Source organism: Morone saxatilis, unplaced genomic scaffold (assembly GCF_004916995.1).
Source record: "Morone saxatilis isolate NCDOM2014 unplaced genomic scaffold, NCSU_SB_2.0 Contig16, whole genome shotgun sequence".
NCBI lineage: Eukaryota > Metazoa > Chordata > Actinopteri > Moronidae > Morone > Morone saxatilis.
The window spans coordinates 6,137,773-6,161,870 of NW_023339718.1; the positions used below are offsets into that span (position 1 = coordinate 6,137,773).

Consider the following 24,098-nt stretch of genomic DNA (forward strand, 5'->3'; position numbering starts at 1 on the left):
AGAGAGAGAGAGAGAATAAAGAGAGAGAGAGAGAGAGAATAAAGAGAGAAGGACGGAGAAAGAGAGAATAAAGAGAGAGAGAGAGAATAAAGAGTCAGCCTGTAGCTCGCAGTGTGACGGGTTTCCACTAGCACCAGTGAACTCACTTTATGAGTGTACACAAACGACAGTCGGTTCGAACCCGGACAGGTTGAGGAGGGCGGTGCAGTGCGGCTGCGTGCGGCTGGGTATCGAACAGCCTCTTCGGTCCCGCGTAAAAACTTCAAACTAACTTCACTCGTATAAAAACACAAACACCGGCAATAACACAACTGATGCGCGTCGCCACGCGTTTGCGTCAACGCTGTCCCCTTTTGATGACGCGCTACTGCCGTAATTCAGGCTACAGTGCGCAAAAGAAGATTTCTCTCTCTCTCACACACACACACACACACACTCACACACAGACACACACGTACACACTGACACCTCATGAAATCACGTTTTCTTTTCTTTTCCATCTATGTGTCTGATTAAATTGACATTTAACTGTGAGCTTTCATTGTCTTATGGGCACACCGATTTAATAAGACAATTTAAAGCATGCATAAGTACATGCCTGCAATACTATTATAGCTTATAGGAATTACTGTAGATGTCAATCACTTTTAAGTATAATATAGGCCTGCTTAATAGCACATGTATTTATTTTATTCAAAACAGGCTACACCACTTGTGCAGCGGCCCCCGTCTGCAAGTGGCCCCACAGGTTGAAAAACATTAGCCAGCCTGCTCTTGAGAAATAAAAGGAAATAGATAAATAAGTACTAAAGAAATTACATTGTGTGTGTTTCAGTGAGCGTCCATACTCGTCTAGGTTTCTGGGTTTTATCCCCTTGTGTTTGCTTTGCACTGTGCCCTCCACTGCCTTTGATTCCCCGACCTCAGCTCACTGACAACCTGGATGAAAACTTCACAATAACTGCGCCGGTTCATGACCGTGTTGGTCAAATGTCTGGATTTTGGATCATTTGAGATGGAAGAGCATAACAGAAATTGAAACACACAGTATGTTTGGAGGGATCCACTCAACCCCCACCAGTGTTTCCGTATACCGTCATTTGCATAAACATGAGTAATTTATGAATAATAAATGCCCTTGCATTCAGCGGGAGCCGTTAATTTGCATATCACCACAGCTACAGTTTTATTTCCTTAGTGCGGTGTTATCATGAAGCCCTTCAAGCCTGCATAAACCAGAATCAAAGAAATAATGCCGTAACAGGTATGTGCTGAGGACTGTTTTATTATCTTAATCTCTTTCTCTACTGGCGGAAAAGATTTGAACTTTTGTGTGTGAGCTGTGTGTGTGTGATGGGCTTGTAAAACGCTATAGCCTACGTTTATTGTGCGCCAGGCTTAACATCTACAGCATTCATCGCTCGGTCTTGCCCTGTAAATTGCATAAACATGAAGTGCCGATGCATTATTGATGAGACCATTGCAACGTTTACTGTATGTGCGCGCACTGATAGGGCGTATAATGCGTGCGTGCGTGAGTGACTGTGTGCATGTGTGCTGTCAGTCTAACCAAACACCTTTTCCTTCTGCTGTCGCGCTTAATTCCGCAGTGTGGAGTAGATGACTTATTTTTGTATTTTTATATATTTTTTTATCTTGGGGCAGAATATCATAAAACGTGTATTTTTCTTTTTTACATTGGTGTTGATTTTTATATATATTTTTGTGCTGCTGCAGCTACTTCTCTCTCTCTCTCTCTCTCTCTCTCTGTGTGTGTGTGTATGTGAGAGGTGATTTGGAAGAGAGAGACAAAATGTTGGCTTGTGTGTCTCTGTGACCAAAGGTTGTGTATATAATCTGACAGGCAGTGTTTTATGGGGAATCAGACTTTGCGGCGAATCAGCTGAATGATCTTTGAGCCTCCCTGATCAAGTTAGTCTCATCCACCCAGAGTCAAGTCTGCATTCCTGTCTGTGAGCCTATATTTCAGCTGCACATTAAACAATATATCCAGGCATGGTGAAATTATTGCAATTCATGGACACAAAGTCAGCCGTTGACCGACCGACTGATGCTGTGTGAAGCATCACCTTGGCTGTAAACAGCTTTGTAAACTATTCATGATGATGATAATGTTGTGGAGAAGGAGGAGGAGGAGAAGAATCTAGAGGAAGAGGAGGAGGAGGAGAAGAATCTAGAGGAAGAGGAGGAGGAGGATTATCCCCACCCTGTGGCCCACCTCCCCAATGTCTCATCTATGAAGTTACTTTCTTGTATGAAAGGAAATCATTTGGAAATAACCTTGACAACGATGCAAATGATTTCTCTGACCAATGAGCTCGCTTAATCTCTTTTTCCCCTTCTCTGATATTCCTCGTTTTTGCTGTGGCGTTCAATTCTGCTTCACACACCAACAAATACAATTAACTCCTCATTCAAACTCCCTATATGTGCATATTAATTATTCTGCCCTCCATCCCGCACAAACGCCCTACCCACCCCCAACCCCCCAGTTGCGCTGCGGTTGCCGTGGCAACCAGGGGTGGCAGTGCTGATGTCAGAGACTCCTCCAAGGACACTCGTGCAGGCACTGGGTCAGGTGATGTGTACTGCTGCTGGGCATCGACTAACACCCAAGAACAAAATGGCCGCCATCCCCCCTCATACTTTTTGCCGCATGAGAGAGTCTCTCTTTGAGCTTTAAACAAAAGAGGAAGTGCACCTGTGCTTGCCTGATACCTTTTTGTTTTGATGTTATGTGTGATATGGATGATGTGGGATATTCTCAGTGTGATTGGTGTGACCGAAACGCATCACAGAGCTGAGCTGTCTGAGCCACTCAGAGATCAGCTGCCTGTCTGAAGAATTTAGAAATCTGCCTGGCTATTTAAGTGCATTCACATCTGTGTGTGCCTTTGTGTTTGAATGTGTCCGTACATTGGTTTCCTCAGGTTGGCATTAAGCAGCCAAGGCTTTTTTTTTTTTCTTCCCCCTTTCCCCTCCCCCTCCCCTCCAGACACTCAACACTCCCCCACCACCTCTCTCTCTCTGTGTCTCTAATTGAGCTTTGTGTCTACCTCCATCTCCATTCAAATCCAGAGTCATTTGCATACTGCCGCCGCGCGCCGGACAGCTCCCCAGCTGTACAGTACAGAACTAAATGAGGAACACAGACCCACTTTACGTGATGTGAATACTAAGCAGCAAGGAGAGTCGTTTTCCTGTTTCCTGAAAATACAGCTACCTGAGAAATGAGGGGTAGAGAGGAGGATGGTTGTATCAAATCAGTGCATTCACAGCGAGACAGGCATTACCAGTCTGAAAGAAGATGCGGATGTACAGGCAGAGTTTATTATTTTTAATAAAACAAGACACTGCAGAAGGCATCATATACTATAATTTGACATAAAAGTAGCCAGATATACTGTGTTATATAAAGGAAGGAGGTGATGAAAGCCAGTTTTTCATGCGTTAGCATTCAGACACCGGTGCTTTCCTGCTCCAGTTCGAATGTAATTTTAGACTTTTTTTTGTAAAATCCTGCTTTAAGTTCATATCTGAAACATTCTGCAGGAAAATACAGGATTTACCCAGCTTTTTTGTCCAAAATGATAATTGCTTTGGTTTTCCTCAGATATTGCCTGGTTTAATTTGGATCCAGCTGCCCCTCAGCTTTTCTCTCGCTTCAGTCCTGTCGAGGCCTGATCCTGAACTTTCTTGCTCTTCGCCACAGAGAGACTCCCCATCACTATGTTTTAGAAACATTTTGCTTGAGTGTGCAGAGACACGTGATTATGTTGTATTTTTGATGCACTCCAACCACACTTAACAGAATGTGTTAAGCACACCCTTAATGGGAACCTTAAAACCCCAAGGCCAATTTTCATTTCTAGCATATTGGTAGGGATTTGTGACATTTCAACACATTTCAGGATTCAATCAAAGCCATAGCTCTAGGGAGAGCAAAAATGGCATGCTCTTTATGGCAAATCCAACTGTCCTTGGTTTGCTATATGCATACAGCCTCTTCTTCCACACAAAGACCAGCAAGAATTGAGTGAAATTTAATGGCCCATTTAAGTTTACCTTGAAGACAAATGCAAACAGTGCAGAAATGTTTCAGATTTTTTTCTCCTTCTGTGAGTTTAGATGGAAATGTTTTATTTAGAAAACAAAGTAACTCATGCTCATTTGTAAAGGCCAGGATTTAAATCACTGGGGAGTGAAAAACACACACCGTGCTCCATCATTCTGAGCACCTTATAGCTTTGAATGAAATGTAGAGAAGGACAGATAGAGTGATGTTAAAGTGCAGCCATTCTGGTGAAAATCCAATCCTTCACAGTACGAAGCTCCAACAAGTCCTCCAAATGACCCTTTATATCCGCGTGTGATGTCCTCACCTTTCCAAATAGCCGGGCCATTTGGGTGAAATGGGTGCATGTATAGTGTGCTGGTAGAGTAATGTATGGCCTGTGTCTTGGAGTGTATTTGAGCATGGATGTGTTCTACTATTTGAGATGTATTTTGTGTTGTGTAATTATGGGTGTTTTTTTTCTCTTTTAAAGATATGAATTTTCTTTTGTATCATATTTATATAATTTCCATCAGAACTGCAAGGATAAAGGTTCTGTTTGCAATTGAAAGTAAACCCATATGTCACATGAATTGAATGAACATTTTGGTTTAAATGTTAAATTTAAAATAGAGACAATCTCTTTTTACAAATATTTATCAATTACATTAGAAATTAGATACGCCACGAAAATGATCACTTTCGCCTTCATAGCTAAATTTTTAAATGGGTGTGTACAGTACTAAAGCAAAGCTATATCATGTATGTGTGTGTGAGAGAGAATTGTACATCAGTGTAAATTTGCTCACAGTGGGGGTTTTTGCATCTTAATCTAATTAAGAAATAGATGCCTGAATATAGACGAAGAATTATGAGCTGGAAAATGGGGGGAGGGGAACCGTGTTTGATCAAGTCAGGTTGCCCAGCAACCCAAGCCATTTATTTCAGACAAAAAAGCCCTCTAAGATTTAATAATCAGGTTGTCTGCATTAAAATGCAAAGGAGACTGTCAGGCTGCACTTGAAGGACAGCAAAAATTAGGCAAGGTAATTTCCCGACTTACAGGTGAATTGCTGACCTTCTGCAGTGAGTGCCTGTCAAAATCAACACTCAAACACTGCAAATCAGCCAAAATAAGCGTTTAAATGTAGCTTGTAAAAATTGAAGTGAATAAAATTGAGCCGGCATGTGCATACAGTGTATTTTTCTCATTTCAAATTGTGTTAATTGAGCAAGCTCAAGTGAGTCTAAATGCAGTCATTATGAATTAAACACGATGTTAATTTTCAATTTTCCACTCAGACAGGTTCACAGTTTGCATGTCTGGTTTATTCCAGGAAATAAAACTAAATATAATGACAGACAGATATAATAACAGACAAAGGGGAAAATGCCAAAATATGTCTCTTATAATAGGTTTTTTAAAATTAAAATAACATCAATTTTGGTACAATAATCACACACAAATACATATATTGAATAAATAATGTGTTTGTCTATATTTTCTCTAACTATAATCACAGAGCATTTATAATAACATATATATCTATATATATATATATATATATAATATTAATCACTTGAAGGTATATTTTCTGACGCTCTTCATTGCTGCTCTAATTGACAGTGTGAAAGATGGGTGTTGGCTGTTAAAGTGTTTCTGCTAATAATCACTGGCATCCTCCTCGCTTTTGTTTTCCTAATTGCTGCCATCCCTTTTGTTAGAGAGCATTCTTATAAGTGCATCAATCCTTGCTGGAGAGCACTGAAGGCTTCCTGTGGACTTCCTGTGGACTTCAACAAAAAGCCCTGTCAGGTGGATCAGCCATTAGTCACCAGTGTACATTGTCTTTGACAAGTCTGACGTTTAAAGTACACGCATAATTCCTAAGCACCCACAAATTGCACGCATTTTATCCTGGAAATGTCACACAATGTTGGCTTGAACTTTTTACAGAAAACACGTTGATACGAAATGTTGCTTTGAACTTTTGCTCAGTTAAATCTCATTCCATCAAATGGATGGCAATAAAAAGTATCTCAATAAATACACTTTAATCGTCAACAATGATTAGTATCAAATGGTGCGGCTATGACTTGGTAATGCATTTATTTATTTACAGTTTCCAAAGGAGACTTTGTAAAAGTATATTCAACCAAATTGAAATTGCATTTTTTGCTATTATGAAATGTGGTCAACAATTTAATAATAATAATAATAATAATAATAATAATAATAATTCTTCAGTAATTTCAAACCCTCACATTTTTTTTCTTATTCTTTTTAAAATCTTTAAACTTCAGTCTAATCTGTAGCAGATTTTGCTACAATGCCCAGATTAAATAATGCCCTCTTGTGGTCTTTGTGTGAGGAATATTAAGCGGAATCGAGTATATATTAATAGAATGATAAAAGTACAAACACATTTTTACATGTTTTTTCTTTTTACTTAGCCTCCAAATATACTCCTATACTTACATCACATTTTCAATTATGTTAACACTTTCATTTCCTCTTTTAATTGTGTTTCTTGAGAGTCTTGAGAGGTTAATTTAAGAGAAACACCAAACAGACCCCCCCCCACACACACACACACACACACACACACACTCTGTCTCTTGAGTGGATGTTGGAAATTACTCTTTCTTTTCACTAGATGGGGTAAGAGCATCATTTAAAAGGCTTTGAAATTGATCAAATGTTCCCCCAATGCACCTTTTCACATAACCCTTCCTTAATAAAACTACTTTAATTCTTGATATGTTCTAGAAATCCAGGTTCTTGGAGAGGTCTGAACTTGTCACCTTACCAAGTTGTGCATGTGTTTCTGAAAGAGGTGTTTGATATTTTTTTTTTCTCCTCACCAAATTCATTTTTTTTTTTCATGGCTGACGTTAGGCATTATATCATATTTTAGGCCCAAGTGCCTAAATGTAAAGAAAAATCTAATTAACAAAAAAAGGGAATATTGTGTGTGTGTGTTTGTAGCTTAGTGTTTTTGCTCTATGTAGCACCTCTGATGCAGTTTGAGCAGGCCTACTGTGGGTGTTTGTATGTAACTAATATTTGTATTAAACAAAATAACTTTCTAAGACACACATTTTCCTGCAGTACAATGTTTTTGAATCTATTTTAGTTTCGATTTCATTCTTTTTCACACAAATTTAGACCCTCCAAATTGCATTTCTCTGTGATTCATAAAGTTTTTCCTCTCTGTTCTTCTCCTTTTCCCAGCATCCCCCTTGCTTCATACATTCATTTGAGAGTAGCATATCATTAGCTCATGGTTGTGTTATGGCCCGCTGTTGTTTGTCCCGTCCCAGCTCCTCAGTGTGTCTGAATTGGTATGGGAAAGAGAAGGGGAGAGCTTAACCGCCAGAACTGTGAGGCTCTGTGGAGATGACAAGTAGCTCCTTGATTAACCCATAGGCTGGTTGAGCAGACACACTGTGTTCTTTATTCATTTCCCTTGTCCTTTTCTTTCAGAAAGAGACCCAATAGGGCCCAGCAGGTGAATGTAAAGAAACGCGAGAGGACTCCCCTCCGATCAGCCTTTTCAGACCCAGACAATGGGCCGGCCCACCTCTTGTACAGCTGCATTAAAACCCTGATTAAAGTTCTTCCTGTTAGCGATTGATTGAGGATGCAAAGCTAAAACCAACAAAAACCTGCACTGCTGAGGCCTGATAATGACTGGGCCCCACCTACAAAGCACAGACTTCAAATGATTAGTGGGGTTTTGTTTTCTTAGTAGGTGTGTGAGTGTGTGTTTGTGAGTAAGTGTGTGTGTGTGACAAAGAGAGAGAAGTGAGGGAGGAGAGGTTGTCTAATCATACCAGGAGGTCTTCAGACAGATAGCTCTAATTAATCAACGGGCTCCCTTAAAAAAAAATAAACTAAAACAAAAAACCCTTTCTTTTCTTCCTTTCTTTCTTTTTTCTTTTTTCTATTTCAATTAGCAATGACAGCGTGCGCATGTGTCTGTAAGTGCATGTTCGTGTGTGTCCACAGCTTGATTACTGAGATTGAACAAATATGAATATTTGATCATATCTAACATTTATAGCCTATATGAAATCATTACTGGTTAAATTAAATGTATTTTTCCAATTTCCCTCATGACACACTGGGATTTGTCGATACTCTGGTAATAATAAAGAAAAAAACCAGGGGAAAAAAATAAATCAAGAAAAAATTGACATGAATTAAAGTACACTTTTACATTATTTGATGAGACAAATGTGCTGTACTGTGCTCATAGTCCATTAATCATAAATAACATTACGGGTGGTTAAAAAAAGAGTCTCCCACATATGCTTAAGGTCTGCTAAAACTTTCACATGCTTACCATAATCATGTTTTGAAGTGTGGATTTTTAAACGCCCTTGTCATTGTTATGTAAACAGACTTTTTTGCATGTTAATCCTTTTATGAGAGAACGTTATAGGGAGACGCATGACGACATGGGAAATGATTTGTAGAGAAGACGCTGAGAAGACTTTAACAATATGCATGTGTGTGTCTCTGTGTGTGTGTGTGTGTGTGTGTGTGTGTGTGTGTCTAGAGAGAGAGAAAGGTTCTTCAAGAATCCATAAATATTGCATTTCTTTGTTTGACGGATGTGTGACACATTTTCATGTTTCCTCAACAAATTCCACTGTCATATTTTTCCTTTTGTCAGTCATCTTCCAAACAGAAGATCTTGACAATTATCCCAGAGAAACTCCTGATCAAAACCACCTTATTCTGTCTGCTGCTCAGCCCCATCACGCACACACTGATTCTGCATCACTCTCTTCTTCCCCTCGCACAATCTTTATTTGATTCCAGCTCTGTATATTGCACCACTCATCAGTTCAAATGCAAAAATTACATTTACAAAGTGTTTGTGTCATCTATATTTCACACATTTTGTAATGTCTATTTGTTGATGCACAGCACAGTTATTACAGTGTTGCTGCAGAGTGATTGTTGTAAGGCGTCTCTCTGTACTGTAACGAAGCAGCTAATTCACAGTTTGGACAGAGGAGGGCATTGTGCATTTGGCTTAATGTAGGCTGCTCTTAATGATGGACTTGTCAGCAGAATAATGGCTTGGAAAAGTCTTATTTAAAATCATTTTTGGTTAATTGTTGACTGGGTTTACCTTTTCAAGAATAGTCAGGTGTGATTTGATTTGGAGAATTATATTTTTGCCTAAGTCAAATAGAAAAATGAAATATATCAAATCAAAATATCAAATCACAGAGTTTTAATTTATTTATTATTATTTTAAATCATGGCCATTTTTTTAATAAATGAATGGAAATTTTTACAAGTTAAGCTGTGGAATTTCATACAAAAAATTTACAAATCCACACATTGGAAGCAAGTAAAACCTTTTTATTCAGTCAATCCTGGAGTGTTTGAATAGCAGGAGAGCAGAAAATAGAGACAGACAGGTAGAGGAAGGCACTGAGGAGGCCCTCAGGCTACAGTGAGGGTCTTGGGCAGATTGGCTCTGGGGCTCCACAACGATCCTCACATCCCACACATTTATCAGAATAGGGTTAGCGTACCACACTGTGCCTACACTTACACTGTGCCCTTGCGCAAACATGCACACGTTTAGACATCCGCCTACACCCACTGTAAGCCTTATAGCCTTTTTAACGTCTCCTCTGTGCACCTCTTCCTCCCACTCTACTGTTATTAGCCTCAGACAATCAGACTACCTGACTCCACCTCTTGGCATGTATATGAGTCAGAACGACCTGCAGTCTCGGTTATTTTCAAGAGCATAATTGTTCCATGTGTATGGTGTGCAGCAAATTGCCACTACAGAATCAAAGAAATGGTGTGGTAGAAACACATTAGTGGGATATTAGTAAAATGTCTAAGACAGTGAAATGATTTCTCTTCTCCAATATGGTGGAAAGGCACACAGTGCAATATGTTTGTAAATACAGTTATAGGAGTTTTGCCTTTATTTAACTTAAAGTCTTTGCAGCTTAGCCTGAGCTCTGTAATTTTTTATTTCATATACGGTCAGGGAGACTTATTTAGTCTTACATGAGGCAAGTGTGGCCTCAGGCGCACAAAAAGAGAAAATTCAGCTTTTGACAGACAGTCAATCTCTCTTTCATTTGCACCTTGTACATCCCTTTGCTCTTTGGAACCTTTATGCTTATAGAAATGGACATTAACCATACCTGGCAGGCAGCGAGTGGGATAAGAGCAGGGGTCTGTTGATAAATCCAGCTTGGTTCGTAGTCTGTCTCTAACAATGTCCACGCCAAGCCCTCAGAGTGAAGAGCTATGAAATACTGTTTCTGTATATTTCTGCCGTTCTGCATTCACCAAGCTGATTTACCATAGATAGGACACAGTGTTATTCACTGCCTACAAGTCTGCTTTTCACATGAATTTGTAGAGGGTCAGAAATGAGTGACCACAAGAATCACACAAGTGCACATAATGAGTGATATCTGGATAAGAACTGTGAATTTTGATAAAGCCTGTGTGGTCTCTATTTGCCTTTTTTTTTTTACCTTTCTGGGAAAAAATTATCAATCTGTTGTTTCACATGCATAGGGGAGAAATTGGGATAAATTATTACATATACATTCTGATTAATATGTTTTCTGGGATAAATTTGAAAATCGGTGTGGAATCAAGCTGGATGCAAAACACGGTATTTCCATGCCCTACAATAACCACAAAGACTGGCAGTCTCGGCACAACCCCTGTCTTCAACTCCAACCCCCAAACTCATCCATGCCCCCACCAACCCACCCTCAACAAACCGTGGTCCTCTGCAGCACAAACAGCAGCACGTTGTCACACACTCGACCCTCTATGTCAGCACTGGGTCACGGAGGCCGACGACAGGCTGTGTGTACCATCAAACACACATGTCAGTGTGAAGGACTGCCAGATTGTCAGTAACTCTTCTCATCCAACCCTAAAATATTGCATACTCCAACACCCCCCTCTCACACACACACTCGTGCAGACCGGCTCAATATCCTGATCTGTCTGACCCCAGTGGATGTGGATCAGTGCAGAGGCACTGACAACTCAGCTCTGGCATGCCAACAAGTCTGGTGTCAATGAAGTGATGCTTTGAATTAAAAGTACGCTTAAGAGGAGCTAACCTGATTTGACTGGCTAACGTGATTTGAGTGGGCTCAGACAGAGATAGAGTGCTACAGTGTGTGTAGAGAAATGGATCTCTGCCAGCCGGATCTGCTTATTCAGTCGATAATGGAAGCAAATGCAGCCAAATGAACCCCGAGGTTCAGCATGGAGCTAATCGGAAATGTTAACAGTTGCCCTTGCATCAATGCTATTCTAGGTTTTATCACTATGGTTATCTAATAGCCTCTGCTAAATGCTCTTGAGCATTGCAAATATTTAGTGTGGTGATCAGTGATAAATTCTCAGATTTTTTTTGAATAAGCATTCAGTAAAGGAAAGAAATCAAATATAATCCAAATGCAATTATGTGTAAGTGTTAATTGTTAATGCTTTGGTCCCACTGAACATCTATGTGCATCTCTGTTGCCATATTTGTTTAGCACTGGATATATTCACTCTTAAAATAGTTTCTGTCGCCCATACTGTGGCTAATTTTGTTGTGAGAAAAGCTTTGGATGAGAGAGGCCGGGCTGCTGGGGTGTTTCAGAGGTGAGAGAGTGTCAGAAATGGTGAGATAGAAAGTGCAGAAGCGTTGATTGGGGAGAGGTGGGTGGATCTGGAGATCTGTGAGAAAAAGATTTGACTATTAGGCTGCCCATTTATATCTATGTGTCTATGAACACTTTCTCCATCGCTGTTTGTGTAGGAAAAAGCAGGGTCTTTTGCTTTGTATGTAAAGAAGCTGAGGTGCAGTACCCCCCACACATACCCCCCCACATCCTCAAAGAGCATTAATCATTGGTTCTCAAAGACACAGTCTCTCTGAGGAGCAGTCACTCACCCCAGAATGACGAGACACACATGAAAGCTAGCAAAGGGGGGTTCAAGATAAGGTACAGCGAACCATCCTGCAGGGAGAAGGGGGAGAGGATTTCCCCTCTCATTAAAGATCAACTGCTCGGTTTTCGCCTAATGAGAACTCCTTGAAAGCAAACAAACAAACAAGCACTCGCTTGGAGGGAACCATAAAACAGAAGAGAGGCTTTCCACAATAGACAACTGCATATTGCCAATTCTGTACCTCCAATAAGCTCACCAGCGTCAAGGTTGTCAGCATATGTTGCGGATGGGTGCTATCTCTGCGAGGTCATAGGTCACAGGTGGTCTCAGGAGGGAAGCGGACCAAAGCCGAGCCTTCTTCTGCTCTTCTCAGAAATGCCTCCATGATCTCCAAGCGTGAGGCCTCGCTCCCGGAGGCCGTCCCCTGCTGGGCCCCTAATCCTGTCTAAAAGAACCACGAAGATGGCTTCTCTGCTCCTTCTCTGGTCTTTGGGTCCTCCAACACCTCCCAGTATATAGGGGGATTAGTAAAGCAGGCCCCAGACACCCCCGCTGTCTCAGTGTGGAGCTGACCCTGCAACCCTATGGCCAGGTGGAGCTTCATGATGGGTAGATACCAAGGACTGAATTAGCTTCCCTCTTCCTCTCTAAATGAGGTGTCCTGACGGGCGCCAGGTAAGGCAGGTCACGAGGGGTCGACAAACCCCTGTGGTCTGACACAAAAAGAGGCAGAGGATCACCTGCCGCTTGCCGGATCAAATGAGGGCTTAAATAGGGGGCTCCTCTCTTGTCAAATCTCTCTCTGTGAATACTCAGGAAGGCCAGAGACTACTGTATAGCCTCCCCCAGTCTTGGCCTCCTGTAGACCTGAGACCCTGTTGACTGCTAACACCCCTGTACTTCAGCCCAGGTCCCCTCGCAGTGGCCATCAAGCTCTTAATTCCTACTCTCAGCCCATCACTAAGTACTGTGTGCATAATGGACCTATAATCAACCCCTGGCCAATGGAGCCTTTTCTCTCAGCGTGTCTGCACTCATGTTGAGCTCGCATGTCGAGTTGCAATGAGATGCTAATTAGACTTCATATCTACAGGGCTAATCTGTGTGTTCACATTCAGGTGCTTTTAATCCACTCCATAGCCGAGCAGCTTGCTAATTTGCAGGTAGTATTACCATAGTGGTCAAGGGAAAAGGGTAAAATTATCTTATGAATTATTATGATGTAGACATGTTTGAAGGTAGCTGTTCTGATATAACACAAGCCAGTAATTTCTACGTGTATGTACAGTGTGTTCTGTGGCTGTAAGGTTAATGGTCAGATCCTGTTCTCTCTAGCAAATAACCTCATCAAACTGCACCGCATGACAGGGTAAGTGAGGGGTGTGGCGATCTAGGTGCCCAACACAATGCCCCTTGTCAGTCAGCCTCATTCCTGGGGGTGAAGAGGGGCGAGGGAGGGTGCGATGGAGGCAGCCACAGGCCATTGGGTCTCTGCGATTGGCCTTAATCCGCCAGCTAATAAGTTCAGAGAGGGGCCATATGCTGCGGTGCAATGTGTGGGGAGGGGAGTGTTGCCTCATGTTACTTACACCAGGCCGGCGCTTTCTCAGGTACCGCCCTCCCACGGTCTGTTCCTTTGTACTGGGGGATCAGCCCTCTCCACGCTGTGAATGGTCCGAATTGATTAAACCCCACCGTATAATTGTCAGCAAATCCCAGCGAATCATTTCCCATCCATTTGAAAAGTACAATGTGCGTTTCTCTTTTTCTCCTTGCCTCCTTTCTTCCCAACCATCCCCACCCCTCAATGTCCTTCCCCTCCTGTTTTCCTCTTCTTTTTTTTTTCTCAGGTTTGTCACTGCATGCCACCCTCCCCTGCATGAGAGAGAGAAAGCAGAGGCAGGAGGAGGAAGAGGATAAGAGGAAGCAGGGGTGAGGAGGCATAGGGTATGCTTGGCTGGACAGTTGGCTGTAGATGAAAGTGGGCAAAAGGGAGACGTGTTTTAATCTGTGGCCCGGGCCAGCTGATCTGAGCTGGTACCTGCCTGGGCACAGCCTGGGCTGTGTCTGGTCACAGCATCAGGTCGACACCAGGCAGCCAAGATTTGAAGGAGGCAGAAGAAGTAGCACAGGCAAATGTTAAATTAGTTTTTTTCCCGACATATTTTCAGGCTGTCCTCTGAAGAAAAACGACAGAATTAGTCGTTTAAGCAAGTGCCTTATTAGTTTACGCCAAGTGACAAAGCCCTCTATAGCAGCCATTGTAATTATAACGGGAGCAAAGGAAGTCAGATGACAGAGGAACAAAGTCCAGAGGGTCGGGATGAATGGAAGGGTCGACAAAACACAGGAGACCACTGTTCAAGGTTATTATTGTAACCGTGACAACAACGGTCCCCTAACCTCTATAAAGTAGTAATGTTAACCTAAATCAGGATGTTTCCCAAACCTTAACAAAGACCTTATTTTAACCTTTTCTGTAAACCTAACCAAGATGTTTTTGTGCCTTAAACCTTACAGTGCTGTCACATAATAACATAACAGTTTTGGAGGACACAAACAAATGATACTGTCCTGCCGATAGGGGCTTCATATAAGAAAAGGCTCATATTTGTCGCTTATGGCAGTTACAAACAAAATGTTTAATTTGTTTTTTTTAGGAATGTACTTTGAATTCTCGATTAAAGTGATCTTTCATGTGAACATGTTTTAGTAATCAAAACCGAAATATTAAGTGTGTATGCTTATAATATTACAAACTACAACTACTACTTACATAAACATAGGATAGCAGAATTACTCTCACTGACCAGAGAACGATCAATCCCTTTGACACTTGTCCTTCCTCTAATCAATCCCCCATTATGAGTACACGTGTTAACACCCTTTCATTGATCTGAGGGGTCCCTAGACAGAGGTTCAAGACTCTCTGACCTCAGTCATTTAACCCTTGACCTCAGCTACTGGCTAAAAGCATGTCCCAATCTGGGGATTCAGTTTATTTCAGGTGGCCTGTGGCTTTAAAAAGATTTATCAGTATAAGTACACACATTTTGCACTAGATTAGTAGATTATAAAGCTTTGCAATGACACTTTTTATTCTAAATCATAACATAATTAGCTGGATGAAAACTCATAACAAATATTGTTTTTGTTTAATATATGCAAAATGCAGTATTGCCTCAAACATATGGAGCAAGTGGAGCAAATTCGTTCCCATTATTCAATTAGTGGGTGCAAAGCTATTGATTTTTATTTTAAAAATAAACACATCATACAGTCCCTGCAATCAGGTGATTATATTTAAGTAGCCCATATTAATGCTCATTTTACTCTTTTCAGCAACTGACAGAAACAAGTAATACAAAAAAAATCTAATTTTCAAACCCCCCTGTTGGTTCAGTCGAACCAGTTGCTGATCGTTTGCCACAGCCTGATTTGGCTGTCACAGTCTGTCAATCCACACAGGGGTCTGACTGTTTACAAAGGGTAGAAACATGAAATTTAGCCAAATTGCGACCATACACCAAATAAAGTACAGGTAGGTTACTTATTGTGAATGACACTGCTTGGCGCTACTGGTGACGATAAGGTCACCCCAATGCTGAACTTAACTTTGCCAGCCTGCCCACCTAACGTTAGCTTGTTGATCAGACGGGATTCAGCTGTAGAGATGGGAGGTTGACAAATGAGCTGAATCAGAGTTGGCTTTTTTAGGTGTAATGTGGCTGTTTATTGACTAAATCCAAGAGGTTAGGTTGTGAAGAAATTTTGTTTTAAAATACAAATTTTGTACCCATGGCCTCAAATATTATTGTTTAAGCAAAGTAATTGTGGCAAGAGCATATTTCAAAACGAATATAGTTTTCTAGAGTAGTATTGGTAATGGCTATGTTTGATGAAATAATCTTAACTCAAGGTCCACTTACTAGCCCTTTCTGACATTTTCAACCACATCTCCCGGTCTTCTTCAGTGTATAGAATTTGCACTGTTGTCTGGAAAAAGCTAAGAAGACCTTGAACTAAGACGATTTTGTAAAATGTCTTTCCAAGGTCAAGAAGGAACTTTCACACACAACAATATCTCTCTTTTTTTACGGCTGTTTGATGGACCAGTTAATTTAAAGGCCCAAAGTTCAGTTAAAAAAGGTGCTCATGTGCCATTATTTGAGTGTCATATAGAGCAAGATGTCACCCGTCATAATGGATTGCACTGTATCTCCTATTGTTCTTGATCCACATCCCTTGGAGATCCTCTTTACATATGGGGTCATATACATACATGCAGGCCCTGTCACGAATCTCGTAACCTGACATTGATCTTCAACTTTGACGCTTGGCTTTCATTACTGGCTGAAGGGCGTTGTTTGTGAGAGTGATCTTCATGTAAAGTGCTCATAAACGATCACAGGCCATGCAGGCAGATTTATGATCATGGGGGTTACAAGGAGACATGGGACAATGCAGCATCTTATCTATACTCATATAAATAGCACAGTCGTGTAAGTTTGGGGTTTGTAAGCGGTCATGGTGATGGTGGTGATGATGATGGTAGTGATGAGGAGAAGATGGAGAAATATGAGGTGGCTGGGATAAGGTGGAGAAGGGCAGCGAGTATGCTGTTATGCAAGAAGTTGTGGTTACGATGCTTTTGACGGATAATAGAACCCAACCGAGTAGGTGCTAATTCATATAAAAACCATGCAAATGCTCATATGGATACAAAACACATATTAACATGCTAATTCTGGATGTGGCTGGTGGTCAGGAAATGCTGCACCTCTGGCCCCTTATTTCCATGCAGAATAGTTAACCTTGAGATCAACACTGGAAAATCCAATCCTCAAAGACTGTTCCTCTAAAGACCCCATCTAGAGTTAATTATCATTTCCCACTCACAGTTCTGCATTGTTAATGACTTCCCGTGCATATTTTTGTCCCCTTTTCGAACTAAAATGCTTTCTATCCCAGTGTTTTATCTAGGCAGGTGTTGGACTCGGAATTCAATGACTACAATGTGGTCTTGTTCTTCCTTTGCATTAAAACTCAGTGCATTTGCCTATATTGTGACACAACAGCATATCAAGCTCAATGGTAGCTGACACTGACAATGGGCAACTGGTGTGATCCTTTAATGCACGTGAATGCCATGCATTTATGGCTGCAACCTGCTGATTATTTTGATAAGCAATATTGCTTGTTTGCCAAGTTTTTTTGCTTTTTGGTCATAACTTTTAATGCAAGGTTAGCAGCTCACTTGCCCAGCCAAAGCCCTTAATGAAGTCCACTAACTAGCGCAGGAGTCCATGAACAAGAGTCTCCGGGGAGTGAGGTTGTGGTGTTTGGTTCGCGAACTCTGACCTCTAGTGACCACCGTGGTCTGACCCACACATGTGCTCTTGTACCATTGAGGTCATCAATGGGACCTTGTCAAGGGCCTTGAGCAAACAGATTAGGTCCATTGTTTGTAAATAGGATGACCAGCTGCCTCACTACCCGTCGCTATCATTATGTGACCCGTGAAGAAGAACACTGACTAGGAGCTCAAGTGGTTGTCTAATAGGAATCACTTAGTAATTATGTGTATTTGTGTACGTGAATTTTTTTGTTCGATAATACCATTTTTAACAAGAATTTAACAACCCGTTGTTAAAAAAAACAGAGCATACATTTCATAGTTTACCATTTTTAAAAGCTACATATAAATATAAATTCCATTATCCTGCAATGTATTTATTTAATTTTCACACAAACCAAAGAAAATGGCAACTCAAAATAGCTAAAATAGTCTGAGCTCTGTAGCATAATGAACCAATACATGAATCTCACCAATCACACATTAACACACAGAAAAAAAAGTCATAGCCAAGGAGTCTTGAGTTAAGTCAAGTGTTAGTGCTTGGTGCCAATCATTCCCTCGTTAACCCCCTGCTTCCCAACAAATTGTCCCCCTGCCATTGCTCAGGACCCACCCTGCCTGTGTCTACCCAGTGTTGCAACCCACACCCCCCCTCCCAGACCCCTTGGAGGGCCCGGCATGGCTGACCATATCCTCATTTGACCTGCATCTCCCATATGGAGAGGGCACTGGATGGATTGAGAGGAGACACTGCCAGAAGGTCAGAGGTTAAATGACCAGGACTGTTTACAAGGCGATGGGGAGTTCAAACAGCAGACTATTGTCCAGTCTTTGTCCTTCTCCTGTTAATGACTCCATTAAAGACTACAGAGTATTTAAACCTAACATTATCGGTCATTTACATGGATTTATATTTATTTAAAGAATAATTTAGAATAATTAATGCAGATAATAAAGTTTATCAATAGCGGTTTTTATATAGAAATGGTGGAAAAAAAAGTTCCTCAGTCTAATGAATAAGCTGCTACCAGTCCAAACCTAAAGCTTCCACACCTTAGCTTCTATACATCTTCTCACATGGGTTATGAATCTGATTAACACAGGGTTTGCTTTTATTTGGACACCCTGTGTTTACATAAAGAGGCCCAGTGGGACCAGCCCTGGAGGTCAGGGGGTCGAACCTTGGTTGTCAGAGAGCCTTGTGACATTTCTTTCCCACGTTTCCCGGCTCCCATTGTCCGCGGTGAGGAGCCCCCAATAACGTTTGGCCCTGGGAGGTAGTGTGGCGTGAGAGGGAGGCCTAGGGGTATTGGACACTCAGCGGGTCCCTGGGAAACGGGCGTAACCAGGCGGGGCTGAGGCGAGCGGGGACAGCATGGGGTCATTTTCCGGCTTGCTGCCCCTCTAAAGGGCTTTGGAGCACAGTATTGGCCCCTGGAGGAGTGCTGGTGTGGAAGACAGTACAAAGGGCTTTTATGTTATGTGTGTGTTGTGTGTGTGTGTGTGTGGTTGTGGTTGTGTGTGTTGTGAGGAGAGGAGAGATGGACGAGAGCGAGGACAGAGATGGTGTGGACTGATACACAGCTAGCAGGTCTTTGCGGGCGTGGATTCATTAAGAGATTATTTTATACATTAGCTATAAATTCTGGTCTCTGATTTTATTCACAACTAATTGCGATAATGGATAGGTAAGATCAATTAAGTCATGGTGATTTTAGAAGGGCAAGAAAAAAAAATTGTGCAATCAGAAAATATGGGGCGATGATTCAATAATGATGGTAGCTGCTGTTGACGAGCAGTCACGATTGTCACATAATTTCTGATTATTTCCAAATTAATAGCAACACAAGTAGAATGCAAAAAAATTAATGATATCAAATATCTTGAATAATAAATGGGATTAATATTCTGTATCCAAGAACTAATTTCAGAGGTCACAGGATAAAATATTTGCAGTCTAGCAGAGAATTACAGTATTGTGAATGGTAATTTCTTTAATAAAACATGATTTATTAACTGATTTAATCACTACAGTTGGACTGTTGGAAAGCGATCACAGGTGTTTTTTATCATTCACGTAAGAAAATGGGAACATTTCATTGTGAATATTGCACCTACACTTTTTTATCTGATGATAATTCCTTTAAAATTCTATCTTGCTTTAGTTGAATTGAGTAAATATGCAATATGTTTATTTATATCACAGCATGATCTATTATTATTATTGGAGTATTAACACACAAATTCCTTCTTTCTTACACCTTTCCTCACTATGTAGATGTGCATTTACATTTTCTCTCTTGTAGTCCTAGGATGTCATTTGAAGCTAACACACTGAGCTATTGAATAATAAATAGACATCAGCAAAATGAATAAATAAAACATATCACCATGCCATTATCACCTTTTTCTCTGTCTACATGCCAGAAAAAATATAACCGTCGTTTCTACTTATAATAAGGTCATCCTTTTTTAATGCTAGCCTTCTCGTATTCTCGTATCTTCAGGGTCTCTGACAGGTTTGCAGGAGTCTGGTTTTGCAGTGGAATCGACATGTACAGTAATGTGGCTTTGTTGATCTGAGAGGGGGTGCGTGCTCGCTAGCTTTGCAAGATGATGGTAGAGAAAGACCCCCTCCACCCCAACGCTCACACACACTAACACACATCACTGCTGTTCCCGTGGAGAGCAAAGCAGCAGCAGGATCTTGAGGGAGAAACGGTCTCTGGTGTACAGTGCACAGAGAAGATCTGTGCCATTTCTCTGCTCTTGGTGCAGCTTGCATGTGTGGTGACGAATGGCAGCCATTTTGTCTTATGCATTAAAGATTCACTGTGCCCCCCTCACATCTTGAAATAGTTTGAGGTCATTTTTGGGGTATAACAAAATCCACACTGAGCTTGATTTGTTCTCCTTTCTTTCAGAAATTGTTTTACGTGTTCTTGTTGAACATCAATTCTTATTCATTAATTGCATTTAATTTAAGTTGGTTTTTTTGTCCCTTACAGAAAGCTACACATAATAACAAAGCTATGATCTGCTGAAGGTTGAGGGAAAAAAAGAAGAAAAAAAGAAAAACATTGGCAGAGATGAAAATTTCTACACATGGAAAAATGGAGAAGCACGCTTTGTTTGTCTCCAATAGACCATGCTAGCTCCTGAGTGCTATATAAAAGTTTCAATAAAATGTCTATTCATCCCAGGGCTGAACGTATTACCAGTAGCATATCAGCCACAAGAACTAGCCTGATAGAATCTCTCCACTCTTCCAAATCGCAGACAAAACATTGCAATCTAGTGGCTGATTGCAGCTATTTTCTTGCTTCTCTCCTTAGCAGAATTGTTTCCTGGCCCTTACGAATTGAGTTTATCAGGTGTTGAACAATGGAATGGGGATGGTTTATCAGGTGTTAAACAACAGAATAAAATATTCTGGGAAAGGTCCCAACTTTTTGCAAAACTCAAAACCAAACTTTGTTTCAATTTCATTGCGGGAAGAGGGCACAAAACCTTTAGATCTGAAAAAAAAGAGAAGTCCTGGGTGCTTTGAATGCAGTAGAGCAATTCCACACATCTCTTGTTGAACAGCCCTGACGCGTGGGAGGGTGCCATTTTATTTTCAAATGTATTTATTCATGGTTCTGACATTTTAAACAACCTCTGCGTGCCTGCAGAGTTACAAAGCAAGCTAATTTTCCATCATATTCCATAGGTTTAAGGCTCTATCACGTTCCATAGGCTGTTAGATCTGAAGACTATTCACTTGCTGTCTTTCTCTCTTCGCCTCCTGCACTCCCAAAGCCTGAACCTGAACTTGGGAGTGCAGGCATAGATTTATATGCATGCCCCTCCTTTGATGACAGGGTAAATATTCACACAGACAGCCAAGGTGCCCCCGTCATTACCCATGTGCTGTGTGTTTGCCCACCAGTTAAATTCTTAGGGGGATTGTTTGGTGAGATGAATGGGGCCAAAGTGCTGAAGGACGTATCGGAGTTCAGCAAACAAAACCTCCCCAGATTGGCTCAGCAACAGCTCGGTCCAGTGGGCAAAGTTAGCAGCGAGGAGGTGAGAGGGGAAAAAAAGAGCCGTTGTAGGGTTTTGCCTGTCAATTAAAGCTGCTGTGAATGGCTGGGAGGTGGAGAGCGCTCAGTGGTGCTTGCCATCTCTCTGGTCCTGTTGGATCTGTGGAGATAGCTGAGGTGCTGTTCACCTAAAATAGGAAAAACCCTGTCAATATTCAACTATTTAATAACCCTGAATGTGCTGCTCACTGTGCCTTTTGAAGACTGTGGGGTCTGCATTTCCCTTTGATGTACTTTCATTGTCAGACTCTCTATCTGAAATCTTCGAAGATGGAATTGGTGACATTTTCTCTTTTTTCATTCATTCAATCCAACCTCAAAGGTTTCAAGCAGTATTTCTCTAGTCCAAGATGCTTTGTTGTATGGAAGGGTAGGGGGCTGTAGTTCCCCACTAGGATTTCTATCACTGGGTAATGGAACATCAGGAGATTTAGGCAAGGATGTTACTGACAAAATATATTTATTTTTATTTGCCTTGACTACTAAAACATTGACCTGTCAAGATTGCTCCAATTTAGTTCCTTTTTCCAAAGTTGAAGTGCATTTGCGTGTGAAAATGCTTTCTCTTAAAAGTCCAGTGTGTAACATTTAGGAGGATTTATTGTCAGAAATGGAATCTAATATTCATAGGTACATTTTCATTATTGTATAATCACCTGAATGTAGGAATCGTGTTTCCGTTGCCTTAAAATGAGACATTTTTATCTACAGATGCCACGAGTCACCTTCCGTGGAGTCTGCCATGTTGAACCGCCATGTTTCTACAGTAGCCCACAACGGACAAACCAAACACTGGATGTAGATAGAACCTTTTGCATTTTTTACAAGTTTCGCTGCCAACGTAGTTTCATCAAACACAAACACAAGCAGTGTTCAATCTGCAACTTCACTGCTAGATGCCACTAAATCCTACATACTGACGCAAATCAGGCAGAAAACATGTTATGAACAAAGTATTAAAGTTTTATTTACGTTATGTTTAGTCACGTCCGCAACTTCATTTTCTCATTCTCTGACAATTCCAACGTATCCCATGTTTACCCAGAAGTGATGGGAACTAGAGGCAAGTAGAAAAGACAGTGGTTACAAATACTCAATAAAATTACATCCTATGCCACTTTTCCTTGCTTGACCTCGATGGAAAATGTCAAGAATTCAATGAAAGATGTCAAGGCAAAATTTGTAAGGACATAGAGAATCTGACTGCATTTACACCAGGCTTTTCTTGAAACGTACGCTGACAAACTCAGTGCTGTACAATTCAAGTCAGGTTTTATGTCCAAAGCAGAAACACCCTTATAAGAAAGGATGTTTTCAATTTATACATTCATAAAGGATACAGTTAAACATCAGTTACTCATAGGAAGTAACAACAAATTAGATGACATGATTGAAAATGTTCAAATAATAATAAAGAAAGTTGAGCTATTAAATAATAAGAGATTGAGCAAGGTACTATAGAGTAAATTATATTCAGATATAATAGAGTTTCCTGCTATGGGCGCTTTTGACATTTTTCTAGTAAAGAAAAAATGTTTTTTAGTGCAGTTTAGTTTAGTTTTGCAGTGTTTTGTTATGATGATGTTATTGTTAACTATAAATTCACTATGCTTGCTCTTCAGGATTATTCCTAACTGGATTCAAAAGAGACTAAATCTATATTTATTGATTTGGATTTGTGGATTTGAATTTGGTGTTGCAAGCATAAAATGTACTTAGTTGTTTCTATGTTTACGTGGGTCTGTTGTGGTGAAACTACAGTGGTACACTGCTTTAAATGTTGCTTCCACAAGGACTTGTAGGACGGCATTGTGTCCTTTCCTTTGGTAAAGGATGGTCCAGTGTACTATATGCTGAAGAAGATAAAAAAAAGAAAGCATGGAGGCCTCTTTATTTTATATTTTGAGAATTCACTCAGCTCCACTTCAATACTTCTGTGTCATTTGACTCAGTTAGGAACCTTCCAAGGCAAAAAGTACTATCCGAATGCAGCCGATACCTTGAATAAAATTATTGATTTCTCTGGGTTTGAACATTGTTGGAAACATTTGGGAAAATACACACAACTCGAAAATATACTGTGTCTAGCATTCTTTAGACATTTTAATGTGTAACATGAGCAACACACCTGAGTCCTCTATCGGTCAAGGTTGTCCGTTTTCTTTAAGGTTGTGTCACTCTGGCTTTGTTCCTTGTTCTTCCAAAAGCTTTTTTCCTACAGTTTATAGGAGAGGGCAAAGCTGCTGGTTGTGTCAATTCTTCTGCTGGTGTAGTTTAAGCTTTTCATTCAAAGGGAGGCAATTCTCTTTCTGTTTATACAGCATTCACATCTGCTTTGTTATAAATTTGCAATCAATAGAATTTGCTTGTATTTTATGGAATTTGTCAGTGTGTCATTTCATGTTGACACTGCACGGAGGCCACACAATTCACAGGTTCCACTTATATACTTATATGACCAAGACGCTAACTTCAATGGAATTCCCAATGCAATGTTTTTATTTATGGTACATTTGACAGGTCATAAATGCAGCACTAGTAAATTTGTTTGTCATGAAGTCACTCCTGCATACAGCCAGTAAACACAGACAGCAATACTGAAAAAAGTATCTGTCATGA

General features: G+C 40.7%; 1 protein-coding gene across 1 annotated transcript in view; it reads right to left on the bottom strand.

The window, feature by feature from the left end:
- The window catches only part of ccnh (cyclin H), a 5,279-nt gene extending 4,940 nt beyond the window's left edge, over positions 1–339 (bottom strand). Inside the window, exon 1 of the mRNA XM_035658177.1 lies at positions 147–339. The gene's annotated coding sequence lies outside the window, so the exon portion shown is untranslated. The remainder of the gene's footprint in view (positions 1–146) is intronic.
- Between the last annotated feature and the right edge of the window lie 23,759 nt (positions 340–24,098).